A 21815-nucleotide genomic window follows, 5' to 3' on the forward strand; every position below is an offset into this window, starting at 1 on the left:
GTAGAATGAGCTATAATCCTTTGAGGCAGAGTTTTACCCGACTCGATATAAGCATGATGAATTAAAGATTTCAACCAAGATGCCAAAGAAATGGCAGAGGCCTTCTGACCTTTCCTAGAACCAGAAAAGATAACAAATAGACTAGAAGTCTTTCGGAAATTCTTAGTAGCTTCAACATAATATTTCAAAGCTCTAACTACATCCAAAGAATGCAATGATCTCTCCTTAGAATTCTTAGGATTAGGACATAATGAAGGAACCACAATTTCTCTACTAATGTTGTTAGAATTCACAACCTTAGGTAAAAATGTAAAAGAAGTTCGCAACACCGCCTTATCCTGATGAAAAATCAGAAAAGGAGACTCACAAGAAAGAGCAGATAATTCAGAAACTCTTCTAGCAGAAGAGATGGCCAAAAGAAACAAAACTTTCCAAGAAAGTAATTTAATGTCCAATGAATGCATAGGTTCAAACGGAGGAGCTTGAAGAGCCCCCAGAACCAAATTCAAACTCCAAGGAGGAGAAATTGACTTAATGCCATTTTTTATACGAACCAAAGCTTATACAAAACAATGAATATCAGGAAGATTAGCAATCTTTCTGTGAAAAAGAACAGAAAGAGCAGAGATTTGTCATTTCAAGGATCTTGCAGACAAACCTTTATCCAAACCATCCTGAAGAAACTGTAAAATTCTCGGAATTCTAAAAGAATGCCAGGAAAAATGATGAGAAAGACACCAAGAAATGTAAGTCTTCCAGACTCTATAATATATCTTCCTAGATACAGATTTATGAGCCTGTAACATAGTATTAATCACAGAGTCAAAGAAACCTCTTTGACTAAGAATCAAGCGTTCAATCTCCATACCTTTAAATTTAAGGATTTGAGATCCTGATGGAAAAAAGGACCTTGCGACAGAAGGTCTGGTCTTAACGGAAGAGTCCACGGTTGGCAAGAGGCCATCCGGACAAGATCCGCATACCAAAACCTGTGAGGCCATGCTGGAGCCACCAGCAGAACAAACAAGCATTCCTTCAGAATCTTGGAGATTACTCTTGGAAGAAGAACTAGAGGCGGAAAGATATAGGCAGGATGATACTTCCAAGGAAGTGACAATGCATCCACTGCTTCCGCTTGAGGATCCCTGGATCTGGACAGATACCTGGGAAGTTTCTTGTTTAGATGAGAAGCCATCAGATCTATTTCTGGAAGTCCCCACATTTGAACAATCTGAAGAAATACCTCTGGGTGAAGAGACCATTCGCCCGGATGTAACGTTTGGCGACTGAGATAATCCACTTCCCAATTGTCTATACCTGGGATATGAACCACAGAAACTAGACAGGAGCTGGATTCCGCCCATACCAGTATCCGAGATACTTCTTTCATAGCCAGAGGACTGTGAGTCCCTCCTTGATGATTGATGTATGACACAGTTGTGACATTGTCTGTCTGAAAACAAATGAACGATTCTCTCTTTAGAAGAGGCCATGACTGAAGAGCTCTGAAAATTGCACGGAGTTCGAAAATATTGATTGGTAATCTCACCTCCTGAGATTCCCAAACCCCTTGTGCTGTCAGAGACCCCCAAACAGCTCCCCAACCTGTCAGACTTGCATCTGTTGAAATTACAGTCCAAGTCGGAAGAACAAAAGAAGCCCCTTGAACTAAACGATGGTGATCTGTCCACCACATCAGAGAGTGTCGTACAATCGGTTTTAAAGATATTAATTGAGATATCTTTGTGTAATCCCTGCGCCACTGGTTCAGCATACAGAGCTGAAGAGGTTGCATGCGAAAACGAGCAAAGGGGATCGCGTCCGATGCAGCAGTCATAAGACCTAGAATTTCCATGCATAAGGCTACCGAAGGGAATGATTGTGATTGCAGGTTTCGACAAGCTGAGATCAATTTTAGACGTCTCTTGTCTGTCAGAGACAGAGTCATGGATGCTGAATCTATCTGGAAACCTAAAAAGGTTACCCTTGTTTGAGGAATCAATTAACTTTTCGGTAAATTGATCCTCCAACCATGATCTTGAAGAAACAACACAAGTCGATTTGTATGAGATTCTGCTAAATGTGAAGACTGAGCAAGTACCAAGATATCGTCCAAATAAGGAAATACCACAATACCCTGTTCTCTGATTACAGACAGAAGGGCACCGAGAACCTTTGTAAAAATTCTTGGAGCTGTTGCTAGGCCAAACGGCAGAGCCACAAACTGGTAATGCTTGTCTAGGAAAGAGAATCTCAGAAACTGATAGTGATCTGGATGAATCGGAATATGCAGATATGCATCCTGTAAATCTATTGTGGACATATAATGCCCTTGCTGAACAAGAGGCAGGATAGTCCTTATAGTTACCATTTTGAATGTTGGTATCCTTACATAACGATTCAATATTTTTAGATCCAGAACTGGTCTGAAGGAATTCTCCTTCTTTGGTACAATGAAGAGATTTGAATAAAACCCCAGCCCCTGTTCCAGAACTGGAACTGGCATAATTACTCCAGCCAACTCTAGATCTGAAACACATTTCAGAAATGCTTGAGCCTTCGCTGGATTTACTGGGACACAGGAAAGAAAAAATCTCTTTGCAGGAGGCCTTATCTTGAAGCCAATTCTGTACCCTTCTGAAACAATGTTTTGAATCCAAAGATTGTGAATTGAATTGATCCAAATTTCTTTGAAAAATCGTAATCTGCCCCCTACCAGCTGGGCTGGAATGAGGGCCGCACCTTCATGTGGACTTGGGAGCTGGCTTTGGTTTTCTAAAAGGCTTGGATTTATTCCAGACTGGAGATGGTTTCCAAACTGATACCGCTCCTGTGGGTGAAGGATCAGGCTTTTGTTCCTTATTGTGACGAAAGGAACAAAAACTATTATTAGACCAAAATTTACCTTTAGATTTTTTATCCTGTGGTAAAAAAGTTCCTTTCCCTCCAGTAACAGTTGAGATAATAGAATCCAACTGAGAACCAAATAATTTATTACCCTGGAAAGAAAGGGAAAGCAAAGTTGACTTAGAAGACATATCAGCATTCCAAGTTTTAAGCCATAAAGCTCTTCTAGCTAAAATAGCTAGAGACATATACCTGACATCAACCCTAATGATATCAAAGATGGCATCACAAATAAAATTATTAGCATGTTGAAGAAGATTAACAATGCTATGAGAATTATGATCTGTTACTTGTTGCGCTAAAGCTTCTAACCAAAAAGTTGAAGCTGCAGCAACATCCGCTAAAGATATAGCAGGTCTAAGAAGATTACCTGAACATAAGTAAGCTTTTCTTAGGAAGGATTCAATCTTCCTATCTAAAGGATCCTTAAAGGAAGTACTATCTGCCGTAGGAATAGTAGTACGTTTAGCAAGAGTAGAGACAGCCCCATCAACTTTAGGGATTTTGTCCCAAAATTCTAATCTGTCAGATGGCACAGGATATAATTGCTTAAAACGTTTAGAAGGAGTAAATGAATTACCCAAATTATTCCATTCCCTGGAGATTACTTCAGAAATAGCATCAGGGACAGGAAAAACTTCTGGAATAACTACAGGAGATTTAAAAACCTTATTTAAACGTTTAGATTTAGTATCAAGAGGACCAGAATCCTCTATTTCTAATGCAATTAAGACTTCTTTAAGTAAAGAACGAATAAATTCCATTTTGAATAAATATGAAGATTTATCAGCATCAACCTCTGAGACAGAATCCTCTGAACCAGAGGAACCATTATCAGAATCAGAATGATGATGTTCATTTAAAAATTCATCTGAAAAATGAGAAGTTTTTAAAAGACCTTTTACGTTTACTAGAAGGAGGAATAACAGACATAGCCTTCTTAATGGATTTAGAAACAAAATCTCTTATGTTAACAGGAACACTCTGAGTATTAGATGTTGATGGAACAGCAACAGGTAATGTAACATTACTAAAGGAAATATTATCTGCATTAACAAGTTTGTCATGACATTCATTAAAAACAACAGCTGGAGGAATAGATACCACAAGTTTACAGAAGATACACTTAACTTTGGTAGATCCAGCACCAGGCAGCATTTTTCCAGAAGTATCTTCTGACTCAGTGTCAATCTGGGACATCTTGCAATATGTAATAGAAAAAACAACATATAAAGCAAAATTGATCAAATTCCTTAAATGACAGTTTCAGGAATGGGAAAAAATGCCAGTGAACAAGCTTCTAGCAACCAGAAGCAATAAATAATGAGACTTAAATAATGTGGAGACAATAGTGATGCCCATATTTTTTAGCGCCAAAAAAGACGCCCACATTATTTGGCGCCTAAATGCTTTTGGTGCCAAAAATGACGCCGCATCCGGAACGCCGACACTTTTGGCGCAAAAAAACGTAAAAAATGACGCAACTTCCGGCGACACGTATGACGCCAGAAACAGAAAAAAAATTTTGCGCCAAAAAAGTCAGCTCCAAGAATGACGCAATAAAATGAAGCATTTTCAGCCCCCGCGAGCCTAACAGCCCACAGGGAAAAAAGTCAAATTTTAAGGTAAGAAAAAAATGATTTATTCATATGCATTATCCCAAATATGAAACTGACTGTCTGAAATAAGGAACGTTGAACATCCTGAGTCAAGGCAAATAAATGTTTGAATACATATATTTAGAACTTTATATAAAAGTGCCCAACCATAGCTTAGAGTGTCACAGAAAATAAGACTTACTTACCCCAGGACACTCATCTACATGTAGTAGAAAGCCAAACCAGTACTGAAACGAGAATCAGTAGAGGTAATGGTATATATAAGAGTATATCGTCGATCTGAAAAGGGAGGTAAGAGATGAATCTCTACGACCAATAACAGAGAACCTATGAAATAGACCCCGTAGAAGGAGATCATTGAATTCAAATAGGCAATACTCTCCTCACATCCCTCTGACATTCACTGCACGCTGAGAGGAAAACCGGGCTCCAACCTGCTGCGGAGCGCATATCAACGTAGAATCTAGCACAAACTTACTTCACCACCTCCATAAGAGGCAAAGTTTGTAAAACTGATTTGTGGGTGTGGTGAGGGGTGTATTTATAGGCATTTTGAGGTTTGGGAAACTTTGCCCCTCCTGGTAGGAATGTATATCCCATACATCACTAGCTCATGGACTCTTGCTAATTACATGAAAGAAATCATGCACAAGCGCTTGTATTTCGGTGCGGTATGGAGCTCAACGCCACTATATCGCCCGCACAAGCCTGCTCTTTCAAAACTTGTAATAGCAGCGCTATAGGGATGTGAAATAATGTTGCTTTTGTGGGGGTCGTTAATTTTCCTATAGCACTGTTTGTTAGCTAGGAAATGTTCTGGTTACAGAATAGTAGCTGGCTCTGATTCTGTCTTCTCAATGACTCCAATACAAGATAAGGCATCCGCTTTATCATTCTTGGCTCCAGGTCGATATGTAATGAGGATGTGAAAGCGGCTTAAGAAAAGTACCTACCAGGCCTGTCTGGCTTTGAGTCTATGAGCTGAACGTAAGTATTCAAGATTTCTATGGTCCATGAAAACAGTAACGGGGTAATCGCCCCCCTCCATTAGATGTCTCCACTCCTCAAAATCTGTTTTTATGGCAAGTAGTTATCTTTCCCCCACATCATAGTTTATTTCTGCTGGGGAGACCACAGGGTGGAGGTAATCCTTGCCACCAGCTCTTTAAAATCATATTGCTCCAATTGCTGTCTCAGAGGCACCAACCTCAACATAGAAGGGCTGCCGTGGTTCAGGTAAAATCAGGATGGATGAGGAGGTGAAAAGTCACTTTAGGCTTAGGGGCATATTTATCAATGTGTGAGCGGACATGATACGAAGTAGCGTATCATGTCCGTCGCACATTGATAAATGCTGACAGCATATGCTGTCGGCATTCATCATTACACCAGCAGTTCTTGTGAATTGCTGGGGCAATGCTGCCCCCTGCCGATTTGTGGCCACTAGCAGGTGGTGTCAATTAACCCGATCGTATTCAATTGGGTTGATTTCTGTCTGCCGCCTCAGAGCAGGTGGACAAGATATGGAACAGTTGTCTTTAGACCATACAGAGCTTGATAAATATGCCTCTTATTGTGCTTTTTCAGTCCAGTAAAATTTGATGGTATTCTTAGTGAAGGCTGTAACAGGTTGAATAACATGAGAGAAGTCCCTTATAAAAGTTTGCAAAGCCCACAAAGCATGTGTTGGCTTTTTTACTGTCTGGAGTGGGCCAGTTTATTATAGCTTACATTTTCTTAGAATCTATACAGATCTCTACAGGTGATAAGATGAATCCTAAGAATTCTATTAAGTAAGTGTTAAAGAAGATACATTTGTCCAGCTTAGTGTATAGACTATTAGCTTGTAGATGGGGTAGCGCAGTTCTTGCATGATCATAATGTTGTTGCACAGAAGAGTAATACATTAGTTTGTCATCAATGTAGGCTACTACATACATTTCCAGAATATCATGAAAAAATTAATTGACAAACCTCTGAAAGGTAGCAGGGGCGTTGCACAGACCAAAGGACATCACAGTATATTCATAGTGCCCATAAAAGGAAGTAAAGGCAGTTTTCCATTCATTTTCTTTTTTGCACTCTTAGAATATTGTAAGCTCGTGTTAGATAAATTTTACTGAAGATAATTGCTGAGTGGAGTGGATCCATACGTTCGGGAATAAGTGGTAATAGATATTTATTTATTTTTTTATTTTTATTTATTTTTTTACCATTAAACTGAATATTGATGGATTTCTTTTTTTTTCTTTTTTTTTTAAACCATCTTTTATTAGTCATGAGTGCAAAACATACAGTTACAGATAAAGGCACCAATGTCATACAAAACAATCAGCTCAAATGCCATGCTTATGGTGTTAAAGAAAATCATGGTATAAGATGGCATTTTTCAAACATTAAAACAAATAACATAAACAACAGAACAAATAAAGACAATGGGGCCTAGTTATCAAGCCGTCAACCTCAAATACGCTGGAATTCCGCAGCGTATTTGTGGCGAGGCTGATTCGCCTTGGTTATCAAAGGCTAGAGACCGGCAAAAGTAGAATTTTGTGACGTAAACTTCGATCCGCCGGACTCAGTCCGATACAGATCGATTCTTACGTCACTCCAGATGTTCCGCACACAAGTTCGGCACAATCTGACTACTTTTGGGAGTTATCAAAAAACTAGCAGGTACGCTCGGCACTTTTACGGCCTGGTTTTCAAACCGCCACCCTGGAGGCGGCGGATCCCATAGGAATCAATGGGAGTCTGACCATAGCGAAAGTACAAGTTCGCTGCTGACAGATATCCCATTGATTTCTATGGGAGCTGTCTGCACCTAACACCCTAACATGTACCCCGAGTCTAAAACCCAAAATCTGCCCCCCCTACACCGCCGCAACTAAATAAAGTTATTACCCCCTAAACCGCCGCTCCCGGAGCCCGCCGCAACTATAATACATTTATTAACCCCTAAACCGCCGCTCCCGGAGCCCACCGCAACTATAATAAATGTATTAACCCCTAAACCGCCGCTCCCGGAGCCCACTGCAAGCTACTCTATACATATTAACCCCTAAACCGCCGCTCCCTGACCCCGCCGCAACTATAATAAATGTATTAACCCCTAAACTGCCACTCCTGGAGCCCACCACAAGCTACTCTATACATATTAACCCCTAAACCACTGCTCCCGGAGCCCACCGCAACCTATATTAAATTTATTAACCCCTAATCTGCCCCCTACACCGTCGCCACCTATAATAAATTTATTAACCCCTATCCTGCCCCCCACTACACCGCCGCCACTGTAATAAAATTATTAACCCCTAAACCTAAGTCTAACACTAACCCTTACACCCCCCTAACTTAAATATTAAATAAATCTAAATAATATTTCTATTATGAACTAAATTAATCCTATTTAAAACTAAATACTTACCTTTAAAATAAACCCTAATATAGCTACAATATAAATAATAATTATATTGTAGCTATCTTAGGATTTATTTTTATTTTACAGGCATCTTTCAATTTATTTTAACTAGGTACAATAGCTATTAAATAGTTATTAACTATTTAATAGCTTACCTAGCTAAAATAAAGAGAAATTTACCTGTAAAATAAAAACTAACCTAAGTTACAATTACACCTAACACTACACTATACTTTAATAAATTATTCCTATTTAAAACTAAATACTTACCTGTAAAATAAACCCTAAGATAGCTACAATGTAATTAATAATTACATTGTAGCTATTTTAGGAATTATATTTATTTTACAGCTAACTTTGTATTTATTTTAGCTAGTTAGAATAGTTATTAAATAGTTATTAACTATTTAATAACTACCTAGCTAAAAGAAATACAAAATCCCCTGTAAAATAAATCCTAACCTAAGTTACAATTAAACCTAACACTACACTATCATTAAATAAATTAAATAAATTACCTACAAATAACTACAATTAAATACAATTACATAAACTAACTAAAGTACAAAAAATAAAAAAGCTAAGTTACAAAAAATAAAAAAAATAGGTTACAAACATTTTAAAAATATTACAACAATTTTAAGCTACTTACACCTAATCTAAGCCCCCTAATAAAATAACAAACCCCCCCCAAAATAAAAAAATGCCCTACCCTATTCTAAATTTAAAAAGTTCAAAGCTCTTTTACCTTACCAGCCCTTAAAAGGGCCATTTGTGGGGCATGCCCCAAAGAATTCAGCTCTTTTGCCTGTAAAAGAAAAATACAACCCCCCCCAACATTAAAACCCACCACCCACATACCCCTAATCTAACCCAAACCCCCTTAAAATAACCTAACACTAATCCCCTGAAGATCATCCTACCTTTTGTCGTCTTCACTCAGCCGAGCCATCGATGGAACTGAAGAGGAGACCCGGACCGGCAGAAGTGATCCTCCAAGCGGCGCTGAAGAAATCTTCCATCCGATGAAGTGATCCTCCAAGCGGCGCTGAAAAAGTCTTCCATCCGGGCGATGTCATCTTCCAAGAGGCGCTGAAGAAGTCTTCTATCCGGGCGATGTCATCTTCCAAGCCGGGTCTTGAATCTTCATCCCGCCGACGCGGAACATCCTTCTTTACTGACGGACTACCGACGAATGAAGGCTCCTTTAAGGGACGTCATCCAAGATGGCGTCCCTTCAATTCCGATTGGCTGATAGGATTCTATCAGCCAATCAGAATTAAGGTAGGAAAAATCTGATTGGCTGATTGAATCAGCCAATCAGATTCAAGTTCAATCCGATTGGCTGATCCAATCAGCCAATCAGATTGAGCTCGCATTCTATTGACTGTTTCGATCAGCCAATAGAATGCAAGCTCAATCTGATTGGCTGATTGGAACAGCCAATCGGATTGAACTTGAATCTGATTGGCTGATTCAATCAGCCAATCAGATTTTTCCTACCTTAATTCCGATTGGCTAATAGAATCCTATCAGCCAATCGGAATTGAAGGGAAGCCATCTTGGATGACGTCCCTTAAAGGAGCCTTCATTCGTCGGTAGTCCGTCGGTAAAGAAGGATGTTCCGCGTCGGCGAGATGAAGATTCAAGACCCGGCTTGGAAGATGACATCGCCCGGATAGAAGACTTCTTCAGCGCCTCTTGGAAGATGACATCGCCCGGATGGAAGACTTTTTCAGCGCCGCTTGGAGGATCACTTCATCGGATGGAAGATTTCTTCAGCGCCGCTTGGAGGATCACTTCTGCCGGTCCGGGTCTCCTCTTCAGTTCCATCGGTGGCTCGGCTGAATGAAGACGACTAAAGGTAGGATGATCTTCAGGGGATTAGTGTTAGGTTATTTTAAGGGGGGTTTGGGTTAGATTAGGGGTATGTGGGTGGTGGGTTTTAATGTTGGGGGGGTTTGTATTTTTCTTTTACAGGCAAAAGAGCTGAATTCTTTGGGGCATGCCCCACAAATGGCCCTTTTAAGGGCTGGTAAGGTAAAAGAGCTTTGAACTTTTTAAATTTAGAATAGGGTAGGGCATTTTTTTATTTTGGGGGGTTTGTTATTTTATTAGGGGGCTTAGCTTAGGTGTAAGTAGCTTAAAATTGTTGTAATATTTTTAAAATGTTTGTAACCTATTTTTTTATTTTTTGTAACTTAGCTTTTTTATTTTTTGTACTTTAGTTAGTTTATGTAATTGTATTTAATTGTAGTTATTTGTAGGTAATTTATTTAATTTATTTAATGATAGTGTAGTGTTAGGTTTAATTGTAACTTAGGTTAGGATTTATTTTACAGGTAATTTTGCATTTATTTTAGCTAGGTAGTTATTAAATATCTAATAACTATTTAATAACTATTCTAACTAGCTAAAATAAATACAAAGCTACCTGTAAAATAAATATAAATCCTAAAATAGCTACAATGTCATTATTAATGACATTGTAGCTATCTTAGGGTTTATTTTACAGGTAAGTATTTAGTTTTAAATAGGAATAATTTATTTAATGATAGTGTAGTGTTAGGTGTAATTGTAACTTAGGTTAGTTTTTATTTTACAGGTAAATTTCTCTTTATTTTAGCTCGGTAAGCTATTAAATAGTTAAGAACTATTTAATAGCTTTTGTACCTAAATTGAAATTTGCCTGTAAAATAAAAATAAATCCTAAGAAAGCTACAATATAATTATTATTTATATTGTAGCTATATTAGGGTTTATTTTAAAGGTAAGTATTTAGTTTTAAATAGGATTAATTTAGTTCATAATAGAAATATTATTTAGATTTATTTAATTAATATTTAAGTTATGGGGGTGTTAGGGTTAGTGTTAGACTTAGGTTTAGGGATTAATAAATTTATTACAGTGGCGGCGGTGTAGTGGGGGGCAGGATAGGGGTTAATAAATTTATTATAGGTGGCGACGGTGTAGGGGGGGCAGGATAGGGGTTAATAGGTATAATGTAGGTGGCAGCGGTGTCCGGGAGCGACGGTTTAGGGGTTAATACATTTATTAGAGTTGCGGCAGGGTCTAGGAGCGGTGGTTTAGGGGTTAATACATTTATCAGAGTTGCGGCAGGGTCTAGGAGCGGCGGTTTAGGGGTTAATAACTTTATTTAGTTGCGGGGGGCTCCGGTATAGGGGGTAGAACAGTGTAGTTAGTGTGAGTGCTTAGTGACAGGCTAGCAATAAAGCTGGGAAAAAGCCGAAGAGCAGCGAGATCGGATGAGTGATAACTCTCACAGTCCGCTGCTCATCGCCCTGCGGCTTTTTGACAGCTTTATTTGATAACTTAGGCGAAATTTTTCAGGTCCGCGGCGGCGATGTGAGGCGAGCTTAGGTGGGCATATTGGGCCGGCGAAGGCAGGAAAATTGACACATTGATAACTACCCCCTAATGCTGGTTTCTAGTACATACTTGATATCTACAAATGAGTATGCTAAACTGTGCTTGCTTATTTTAAGCAACTTTCCCCTCTTATGGGTAAATTCCTATTAAGTCTATGGTTATGCACACGTGAGCCACCCTCCACTAAGTGTTTTATATATTATTAACTCCGATTAACACTACCTGATTCTCCCTCCCAATAGAGGGTGGAAGAAGGGGTGGTGGACAGGGGAGGGGAGTGGGCCCCCCGACCTCACAGCCAGATTTTGATTGCCGTCCAGTCGTGTCAAGTTCAGGGGTCTGTCGGTGGTCTGGTGTCAGTGAATCCTCCCAGAGGAACTTCGCATCATGGAAAAATTCTAATTTATGTCTTTTTAAGTAACCAAATTCTTCCAAACCTAACAACTCTTCAACTTTTGCTAACCACATTTGTCCGGTCAGTTGGGTGGAGGTTTTCCATTTTAAGGCTATCATAGCTTTGGCACTATTTATTCCAATTTGTAGCAACTGTCTTCTAAGTTTACAAGGTATTTTTGGGAGTTTGTTATGTAAGACTATGTGGGGAGTCAAGTTTAGATCTCCTGAAATGGTTTTCTATAAAGGCCCATAGTGGCTGTAGTACTTTACATTCCCACCACATGTGCAGATAACTACCTTTTCCCTCGCATCCCCTCCAGCAGCGATCACAAGAGGATGGATAGATAGAGTGTAATCTTGCCGGGGTCAAGTACCAGCGTGTTACAATCTTAAAGTTAAGCTCTAGGATTTTAGGAGATGTCGATGATTTTTTAGTGTATTGGAATATTAATCTCCATTCGTTATCAGTTAACACATCTCCAAGTTCTCTATGGGGTAAGTTTGTTGACATGTGAGTCTGTAGTAAGCTGCGCATTTTTGATAGTGAGTGTGGGATCGGCGTGTTTGTAGAACAAGCTTTTTCAAACGGGGTCAGCTGTCTTAGAAAATCTGCTTTATGCGGTGAGGTGTTGAGGAAGTGGGTAAGTTGCCTGTACTTTAACCAAGGATGGTAAGCACCTTGTGCTACCTCTTTTATTTCTTCCCTATTCAAAAGTCTGCCTCCCCTCAGGAATTTCTCTAAGGGGGTAGTATGTCCCCATTCTAACAATCTCTGAATGTCTCTGTCTAATCCCCCTGTAAGTTCAGCTTTCAACGGGATAGGGAAAAGAGGGGATCTAAGTCCTGATATATCCTTCCTTCTATTAATAATTGTGTCCCATTCCTTAAAAAAGTGGTGGTGAATCGGTAAAGTCGTGCATTGGGGGGGTATCAGGTGTTTAGGTACCCAACAAAGGGCTCCCACCGTGGGTGCCTTTAGTATGTGTGAGTCCATCGCTATCCAGGCTTTGTGTTCCGGTGTGTTATGCCAGTCGAGTACTCTCTGGAGCACAATCGCATCCATATATAATTTTATGTCTGGTAACCCTAGCCCTCCCAATAAGGTCGGCCTATACATTGTAGTTTTATTTATTTGAGGTTTACATGTTCCCCATACAAATTTATTCATATGGCTCTGTAATTGAGATAAAAAACCCCTCAGCAGGGCCATCGGCAAGGCCTGTAAAACATATAAAATTCTGGGTAACGTCGTCATTTTTAAACACTGTACTCTGCCCCACCAGGATAGCGGTTTTGTCGCCCACGAATTTAGGTCTTTAATAATAGCGTCTCATAATTCTTTTTGAATAGTATTTTTGGGTTCGGGGATAAGTGTATACCCAAATATTTAAGGGATTCAAATTGTAGCTTCATGGGACAGATCTCTGTCAGTTTCATAAATGATTCTCGCTCTAAGGAGATATTTAATAATTCTGATTTGGATGGATTCACTGCAAAATTGGAATAACTCCCAAATTTCCCTAACTCCAACATAATTTCTCGCAGAGTCGGGTCTGTTATTGTGAAAAGGACATTGTCCGCATATAATGCAATTTTAAAGCTGTGTGGGCCAATTTCAATTCCTTTTATTAAGTGATTGTTCCGTACGTGTGCTGCCAGAACTTCCATGGTAAGTATAAATAATAATGGGGACAAAGGGCAGCCCTGTCTGGTTCCGTTACCTATTCTAATTGAGTCTGACAGTATGCCATTTGCTTTTACCTTCACGGTGGGGTGGGCGTACAAACTAAATATTCTTTGGATCATTCGGGGGCCTATACCTATATCAATCAGAGTCCCTTCAAGGAATTGCCAACTGAGCCTATCGAAGGCCTTCTCGGCATCTGTTGCCAAGAAGACCGTCTGTATTTTATTATGCTTGGAGTGCGACATGAGGGTCATGGCTCTGATTGTGTTATCTCTCGCTTCCCTGTTAGGGATGAACACTACTTGGTCGGTGTGAATAATATCTTTAGTATTCTATTAAGTCTCGTCGCCAAAATCTTGCCTAAGATTTTCAAATCAGTATTTAAAAGTGATATGGGTCTATAATTTTTAGGATCTGTAGGGGATTTGTCCGGTTTTAAGATAACTGATATATGTGGTTGTTGCATCTCTGTAGGTAATGGTCATCCTTCATCAATAGTTTGGAATAGCTTTAAAAGGTGTGGTGCAAGGAGGGACCTGTGTATTTTATAGTACATGTTAGTGAGTCCGTCAGGACCTGGACTTTTCCCGGAAGGAAGGTCTTTGATAACTGTCAGAATCTCCTGTAACGAGATAGAAGCCTCAAAATCCTCTCTTACTGTTGTTTGAATTTTCGGTAGGTTGGCCTCCCTAATATAGTTCTTTAAGTTACTTAATTTGTTCGGTGACTGATCTATCTGCAAATTGTCTTAATAAAATTCACCAAAGTGATTCGCAATCTCTCTTCCATCTATTAAGTGATGGCCTAAGGGTGTTATTAACTTGTGAATTTGAGATGCCGCAGATTGTTGGTTAAGAAGTCTTGCTAGTCTTGGTCCTGCCCTATTATTCTCGAAAAAATAAGTTTTCTTAAGTGCTAGCGCTTTTCTCTGTGCTTCTTTAGTTAAAATTATATTAATGTCCTGCCTCACTTTAGTGATTTGCATTAATAGTGTCTTATCTGATGGGTTGTTTTTGTGCCGTAATTCCAGGTCATTTAACTGATTTGTAAGCTTTTCTATAGAGGAGCGAAAGTTTTTCACCAAAATGGATTTTTGCTTTATACATTCTCCTCTGATGTACGCTTTATGTGCTTCCCATACAAAACTGGGGTGTGTGTCTTTATTACTATTAAATTGGAAATATTCTGTAATTGCTTTTTGCAATATTTCCTGTACTGGCGGGTAATGTAGAAGGGAGTTGTCCATTTTCCAAATGAAAGGGACTGTTGGCGCTTCAGGCCAAGTGAGCTCTAGACTAACGGCAGAATGGTCAGACCAGGCTGTGGGTTTTATATCTGATTCCCTTACTAGCGATAGATGATTTCTATCAACAAATAGATAGTCTATGCGGGTATATGAAGCCCAGGGGTGAGAGTAGAACGTGTAGTTATGTTGTGTTGGGTGTTGCACTCTCCATACATCTACTAAGCCCAAGTCAGAGATACATGTGTAAACCATGTCTGGGGCTCTTGTCTTTGTTCGCCCACTTTTCGTGGAGGAATCTAAAATGGGGTCAAATATGATATTAAGGTCCCCACCCATTATTATTGGCCCCTTCTTGTGTTCCAAAATAAGAGAAAGTAATTTCTGATAGAATGTATGTCTGCGGCTAAGGGGGGCATATACATTAACCAATGTGATTGGTTTATTAAATAAAAGGCCTGTTAAAATTAAAATTCTACCTTCTGCATCTGTAACTTTATTGCATAGTTGGAAGCGCAACTATACTAACCCCTTGTTTCTTAGTGTGGTATGTATTATGGAAACTCATGGGAAAATCCTTTGAGAGTAAAGAGGGCTCTGCCCCAGTCATAAAATGTGTTTCCTGCAGGAAGATAACTGAATGGGAATGCTTAGCAAAATGTCTGAGTGCCACAGAATGCTTGGTCGGGGAGTTAAGTCCTTTCACATTTTGGGAAATAATCTGAATTTTAGGGGCTGTCATGGTCATTGTCAAATAGAAACACTGGCTTCTGATTAGGCTGGCTTACCTGTCGGGAGTAGTGGATCGGAGGCCGGGGGTCCCCCCTGTGGACTGACCTTATAAACAGGTACCATGCTGAAATGAGTAGGACTGTGTAATGATAGAAGAACTTCCTCAAAGTTAGAAATCTGAAGGTGACAAGCATACAGTTACAATCAACCAGCATAATAAACATTAAATAACAAAAACATATAAGGAACAAGTAACATAGATCCCTACATCTATTCATTCAATCTAGGGTATAACTATGCTACGAATGGACGGGGGGAATTAAGGCTGGTGGATTTGCCTTTCCACTCTAATATGGGTAATATATTTTCTTACTATATCAAACTGTTATATCTATAACAACCAACAGGATGTACTTTTAGAAGCTGACTACTCTACTTTATATATACTCCTAAGGCCTGGAAACAAAATGTAATCTAATTGGTATTAACAGGTCGCTCAAGGTGGGTTTGCAGAGGCTGCGGTAGAAGAAAGTTATGTTGTCTCAGTATTTCTTCTCTTGGTGGGCATCGTGGACCAGCTTCTACTTTGCGGCTTGAATGATGATGCTCTCGGATGGTTTTTCTCTTTTCCAGAATCTGAGATTTTGGGCAAAGATGGTGGGGATATATTTAATTGTTTACAAAACAGTTCCAAGTCCTCTGGGCCTTTGTATATATATGTTTTCTCCTCTTTTTGAACTTTAATGGCAAATGGAAATCCCCAACGGTAGGGTATCCCTAAGTCCTGAAGATGCAGTGTCAAATATCTAGCCTCTTTCCTTTTGGCTAGTGTGATCGGGCTGAGATCAGGGTATAGTTGAATGGTGTCTTCACCAAAGTGGAGAGGCGATCTTTTCCTGGCTGCCTGAAGGAGTTTTTCTTTATCTGTATACTTATGGCAGCAGAGAATCACATCCCTAGGTGGCATACTCTCAGGAGGTTTCGGCCTCAGCGCCCTGTGAGCTCTATCAGGTATAATGTGCTCTTTCTCAGGGTCCAGTAGGAATTTAAACAGATTTTGCAGATAGGAGGGCAGTTGTTGTGGTAGTATCTTCTCAGGGATACCACATATCCTAAGATTCTGTCTGCGGCCCCTATTGTCGAGATCCTCCATTTGTACCTGAAGGTGTTCAAGAGCCTCATGTTGGTATTGGAATGCTTGTGTAGTGTTATCAGTTGACTTGTTTGTTTCCTCCATTTGCTCCTCTAGTTCCAAGACTCTGTCCCCTAGTTCACGAATGTCTCTCTTAACTTCTGCCAAACCATCTTTTATAGCCTTACTGACTTGCTGCATGATGGATGAGAGGTCTGCTTTAGTAGAGAGTGTCTTTAGATCAGCCCGAGTAATTGGTGATGTATCATCTATAATAGATGTAGAGGTCTGGGATATAACTTCCTGCTGGTCAGAAGTAAGTGCTCCAAACTCCTGTTTTATTCTTAGATTTGGAAGCCATTTTACAGACTATGGCTCTAGTCCTGTTATCCCCAAAGTGTATTAAGTGCAGCTTTTCTTCTAGTGTCTATACTGTAGCCCTTTAAGTGGCAATGCTTATGTAGTATATCAACTTATGCTGTGTATATCGTAGTGAATAGTGTTTTTCTTAGGCCTGTGGCGGTTAACCCTTTTGACAGTGTGCAGATAGTATTTTCTCAGGCCGGAGGGATCTCAATTACTGTGTATGTGAGGCCTGCTTCCCCTTTGGCTGCACAATATCGCGGGCTCAATCCCGGCAGCAAGATAGCCCCAACCAACAGCAAAAAAGGAGTAAACAGCTGGGTAAAAGAGTACCTTGATAATTATCGCCAGAAAGTTATATAGAATGTCATTTCTTCTGCTCCCCGGGAGATTATCTGCGTCACTGCCGTGTGCCGTTCGGGAAACTCACAGAGAGGTCATCTGGCAATCCGTTGGTAAGGGCGGTCACCCGGCGGTTCATGAAGGTTTGTATATTACAAGACAAAGCACACGCTGCACTGTTTGCCTTTAAGCGATCAATGTCGACGACTCCTCTCCAGTACTGCGTCACAGGTCTCGTTAGGTGCTCTAACCAGGCCTCACTTTATGGCGATGATTTCTCCAGTGTCCGGGAGTTTAGCTGCCGATACTATCTCCTAGGTCAAGCTTCTCTGCATTTTTAAATATAGGATTTAGCCTGTTGAAGTTAGATTGTTAGCTATAGAAGGCCCATTAGAGCTTTTTTAATCGGAGCATCAGCTTGATGCGACCATTTGCCTCACTGGTCGGCCCCGGCCCCTCTCGATATTTATTTTTTAAAGTAATGCCATTGAGATCCCTCTAGTCTATGCATGGACGAAGCCCCAGCATGTGACTTGGATGGTTTGATAAAAACCTTTTTGAAGATTTACTTAAATGTATTCTTTTAACACCTTTAACTCTGGTTCTGATAATGGACAGATGATTTTTTTTTCTTTAGTAACACTGAGTATCTGCAGTCTTTGGACTAATTGGGTGTCCAGAAAACATCCACTGGCCCCTGAATTTATCTGATTTTCTTGTAAGGCACGCACAGTTTGAGTTACTGCATTCACTTTTGTTGTTAAAGCTTAGACTATTCTTGCGAGTTCCGTCTTGTTGACTGAATTATTCTGGGAGGGGGGGTTAGTGTGTGTGGAACTTAGAGTGCAGGAACAGACACACAGAACAATTAAATTATTTTTCAAATCTTTACTGATTGTTAAACAAAAGAACAGTTGGTAGTTCAAATTAAAGATAATAGAAACTGCAAGTCTGAACATAGACCTTATTTAAATCGCTAATGTCCAAAAAAAGGTTCAGAATACTTTACGTAGTTTACAGTAACTAAGTCCTATAGACAAAAAAAAATATTGAATTGAACAGTAAAGGATGAGCATAACACAGAATATCTGATAGGTGCAGCTGGTTTGAAGAATCATACTTACCTGATACCCGTGTATGCTCACCTTGCTCCTGAGACCAAAGCATACTTACCTGATATCTGTACATGCTCACCTTGCTCCTGAGACCAAGTATACTTACTTTGCACCTGTGTATGTTCACTTTGCTCCAGATATAGTTTCTGGTTCTTGAAATCCAAGCAGAATAACCTGATACAGGTGTATGCTTACCTTATTCCTGAAGCTGTACCTATCTGGTATCCCGTGATAGTCTTGCCAAAAGTACTCACTGGGTATCCTGTGCCTGGTGAGAAACCTTTGCCTACGATACCAGCAAACAGTCTTACCAACAGTACCCGCTGGGTATCCTGTGCCTGCTAAGAAACCTGTGTCTACCATACAAGTTACAGCTTTCCTCAAACCAGCTGTACCTGCTTTACCTATCTTTTATTCTGTGACAGCCTCACTAACAGTACCAACTAGGTATCCTGTGCCTGAAAATGTATCACCAAAAAGACATCAGCTGAATAGGGGTCAACATACCATTTCAGGTGCCAACAATCTCATGTAATCCAGGCTGAAAGGTAACACTTCCATGTTTTGAAACCCCAAGATTTGTTGATGGGGTGCATAACGATTTGCAAAACTTCTGAGGTATCCCAGGAACGCTATAAATCTATGCAAGGAGTTGTAAAAGATTTTGCAACACCAACCCATGTCATGACTATGCCTAGGATTGAACCTTTTACATTATGGCTTCTTGCACACAAATGTTCCCCAGGTGTGTGCTCTTAGGAATTAGCAGACTAGATGCATTGTTTGTGTGTTTCCTTGTTTCATCCTCAGTTCATGTGCCTGTATACCTGTAAAGTTATTAACACAAACACTGACTATTCAATGAAGAAAAATTTACGTGTTGAAGTATAAAAAGTCACTATTTTTTTTTGGAACTAATTGTATAAAACTTTGAGACAATAAATTCTGTGTCAGCTCAAAGTATCCAATACTCCTTATACAAAGGCTTATTTCAGAAGAAAAAAAATAATTCACGATAAATCCAGACACATTACTGAAATAATTAGTAAGACCTTGCTAGTTCATTTGTCTCCTAAACAAGGGACTATAGAATTGTAATGCAAAATCAAGGAGAACCTTTAAAATCAATAAAGTCTCAAACAGGGGGTCAAAAAAAAAGCTTTCAAGATGCATGTACATTTCAATATCACTGTAAAGATTACTGATATATTGATATAGTCGCTCACCTCACCAAACGTTTTTTGAGTTAGAAGCATAGCAATGTAAACCCCCTGATCCAATCCTAGGCCCCTTTTTAACAAAGTCTGGCGGACCCACCACCCAACCAACCAACCCCCCCCAAATAAAAACCTATCTAAATAAACCTGAGATAACAATTGCCCTGAAAAGGGCATTTGGATGGACATTTCCCTTAAAAGGGCATTTAGCTCTTTTACATTGCCAAAACCCTAAACTAAAAAAAATCCACCCAAAAAAACCTTAAAAAACCTAACACTAACCCCTGACAATCCACTTACAGTTATCGAATTCCAGACATCCATCCTCATCCAGCCGGCAAAGTCATCATCTAGGCAGCAAGAAGTCTTCATCCGGACGGCCTCTTCCATCTTCATCCAGCCAGCGAAGTCCTCATCCGGACAGCCTCTTCCATCTTCATCCAGACGGCAAGAAGTCTTCATCTAGATGGCATCTTCTATCTTCATCCATCCGGCACGAAGCGCGTCCATCTTCAAGACATCCGGCGCAGAGCATCCTCTTCTTACGATCGCCGCTGTAAAATGAAGTTTCCCTTTAAGTGACGTCATCCAAGATGGCGTCCCTTACATTCCTATTGGCTGAAAAATTTCTATCAGCCAATAGAAATTAAAGGGAAAAAAATCCTATTGGCTGTTGCAATCAGCCAATAGGATTGAGCTTTCATCCTATTGGCTGTTCTATTAGTTATATTGTAGCTAGCTTAGGTTTTATTTTACAGGTAAGTATGTATTTAGTTTTAAATAGGTATTATTTAGGTAATAATTGTAAGATTTATTTAGATTTATTTAAATTATATTTAAGTTAGGGGGTGTTAGAGTTAGGGTTAGGGTTACGTTAGGGTTATGCTTAGGGTTAGGGTTAGGTTTAGGGATTAATATATTTATTTAGTGTTAGTGATGTCGGAGGCCAGAGGTTTAGGGGTTAATAACTTTAGTATAGTGCCGCCGACATTGGGGGGCAGATTAGAGGTTAATAGCTGTAATGTAGGTGGCGGTGATATCGGGAGCGGTAGATTATGGGTTTATAGTGTTATTTAGGTGGCAGCGATGTTAAGGGCGGCAGATTAGGGGTTAATAACATTATGTAGGTGGTGGCGATATCGGGGGCGGCAGATTAAGGGTGTTTAGACATGGTTTTTATGTTAGGGGGTTAGATTTAAACATAACTTTTTCTTTCTCCATAGACATCAATGGGGCTGCGTTATGGAGCTTTTGTTTCCGCGATCGCAGGTGTTAGGCTTCTTTTTTTTCGATGTCTATGGGGAAATCATGCACAAGCACTTGTATTTCGGTGCGGTATGGAGCTCAACGCCACTATATCACCCGCACAAGCCTGCTCTTTCAAAACCTGTAATAGCAGCGCTATAGGGAGGTGAAATAACGCAGCTTTTGTGGGGGTCGTTAATTTTCCTATAGCACTGTTTGTTAGCTAGGAAATGTTCTGGTTGCAGAATAGTAGCTGGCTCTGATTCTGTCTTCTCAATGACTCCAATACAAGATAAGGCATCCGCTTTATCATTCTTGGCTCCAGGTCGATATGTAATGAGGAAGTGAAAGCGGCTTAAGAATAGTACCTACCAGGCCTGTCTGGCTTTAAGTCTATGAGCTGAACGTAAGTATTCAAGATTTCTATGGTCCATGAAAACAGTAATGGGGTAATCGCCCCCCTCCAGTAGATGTATCCACTCCTCAAACTCTGTTTTTATGGCAAGTTGTTATCTTTCCCCCACATCATAGTTTCTTTCTGCTGGGGAGACCACAGGGTGGAGGTAATCCTTGTCACCAGCTCTTTAAAATCATATTGCTCCAATTGCTGTCTCAGAGGCACCAACCTCAACATAGAAGGGCTGTCGTGGTTCAGGTAAAATCAGGATGGATGAGTAGGTGAAAAGTCACTTTAGGCTTAGGGGCATATTTATCAATGTGCAAGCGGATATGATACGAAGTAGCGTATCATGTCCATCGCACATTGATAAATGCCGACAGCATACGCTGTCGGCATTCATCATTACACCAGCAGTTCTTGTGAACTGCTGGGGCAATGCTGCCCCCTGCCGATTTGTGGCCACTAGCAGGTGGTGTCAATTAACCCGATCGTATTCAATTAGGTTGATTTCTGTCCGCCGCCTCAGAGCAGATATGGAGCAGTTGTATTTAGACCATACAGAGCTTGATAAATATGCCTCTTATTGTGCTTTTTCAGTCCAGTAAA

This window comes from Bombina bombina, unplaced genomic scaffold (genome assembly GCF_027579735.1).
Source record: "Bombina bombina isolate aBomBom1 unplaced genomic scaffold, aBomBom1.pri scaffold_577, whole genome shotgun sequence".
NCBI lineage: Eukaryota > Metazoa > Chordata > Amphibia > Anura > Bombinatoridae > Bombina > Bombina bombina.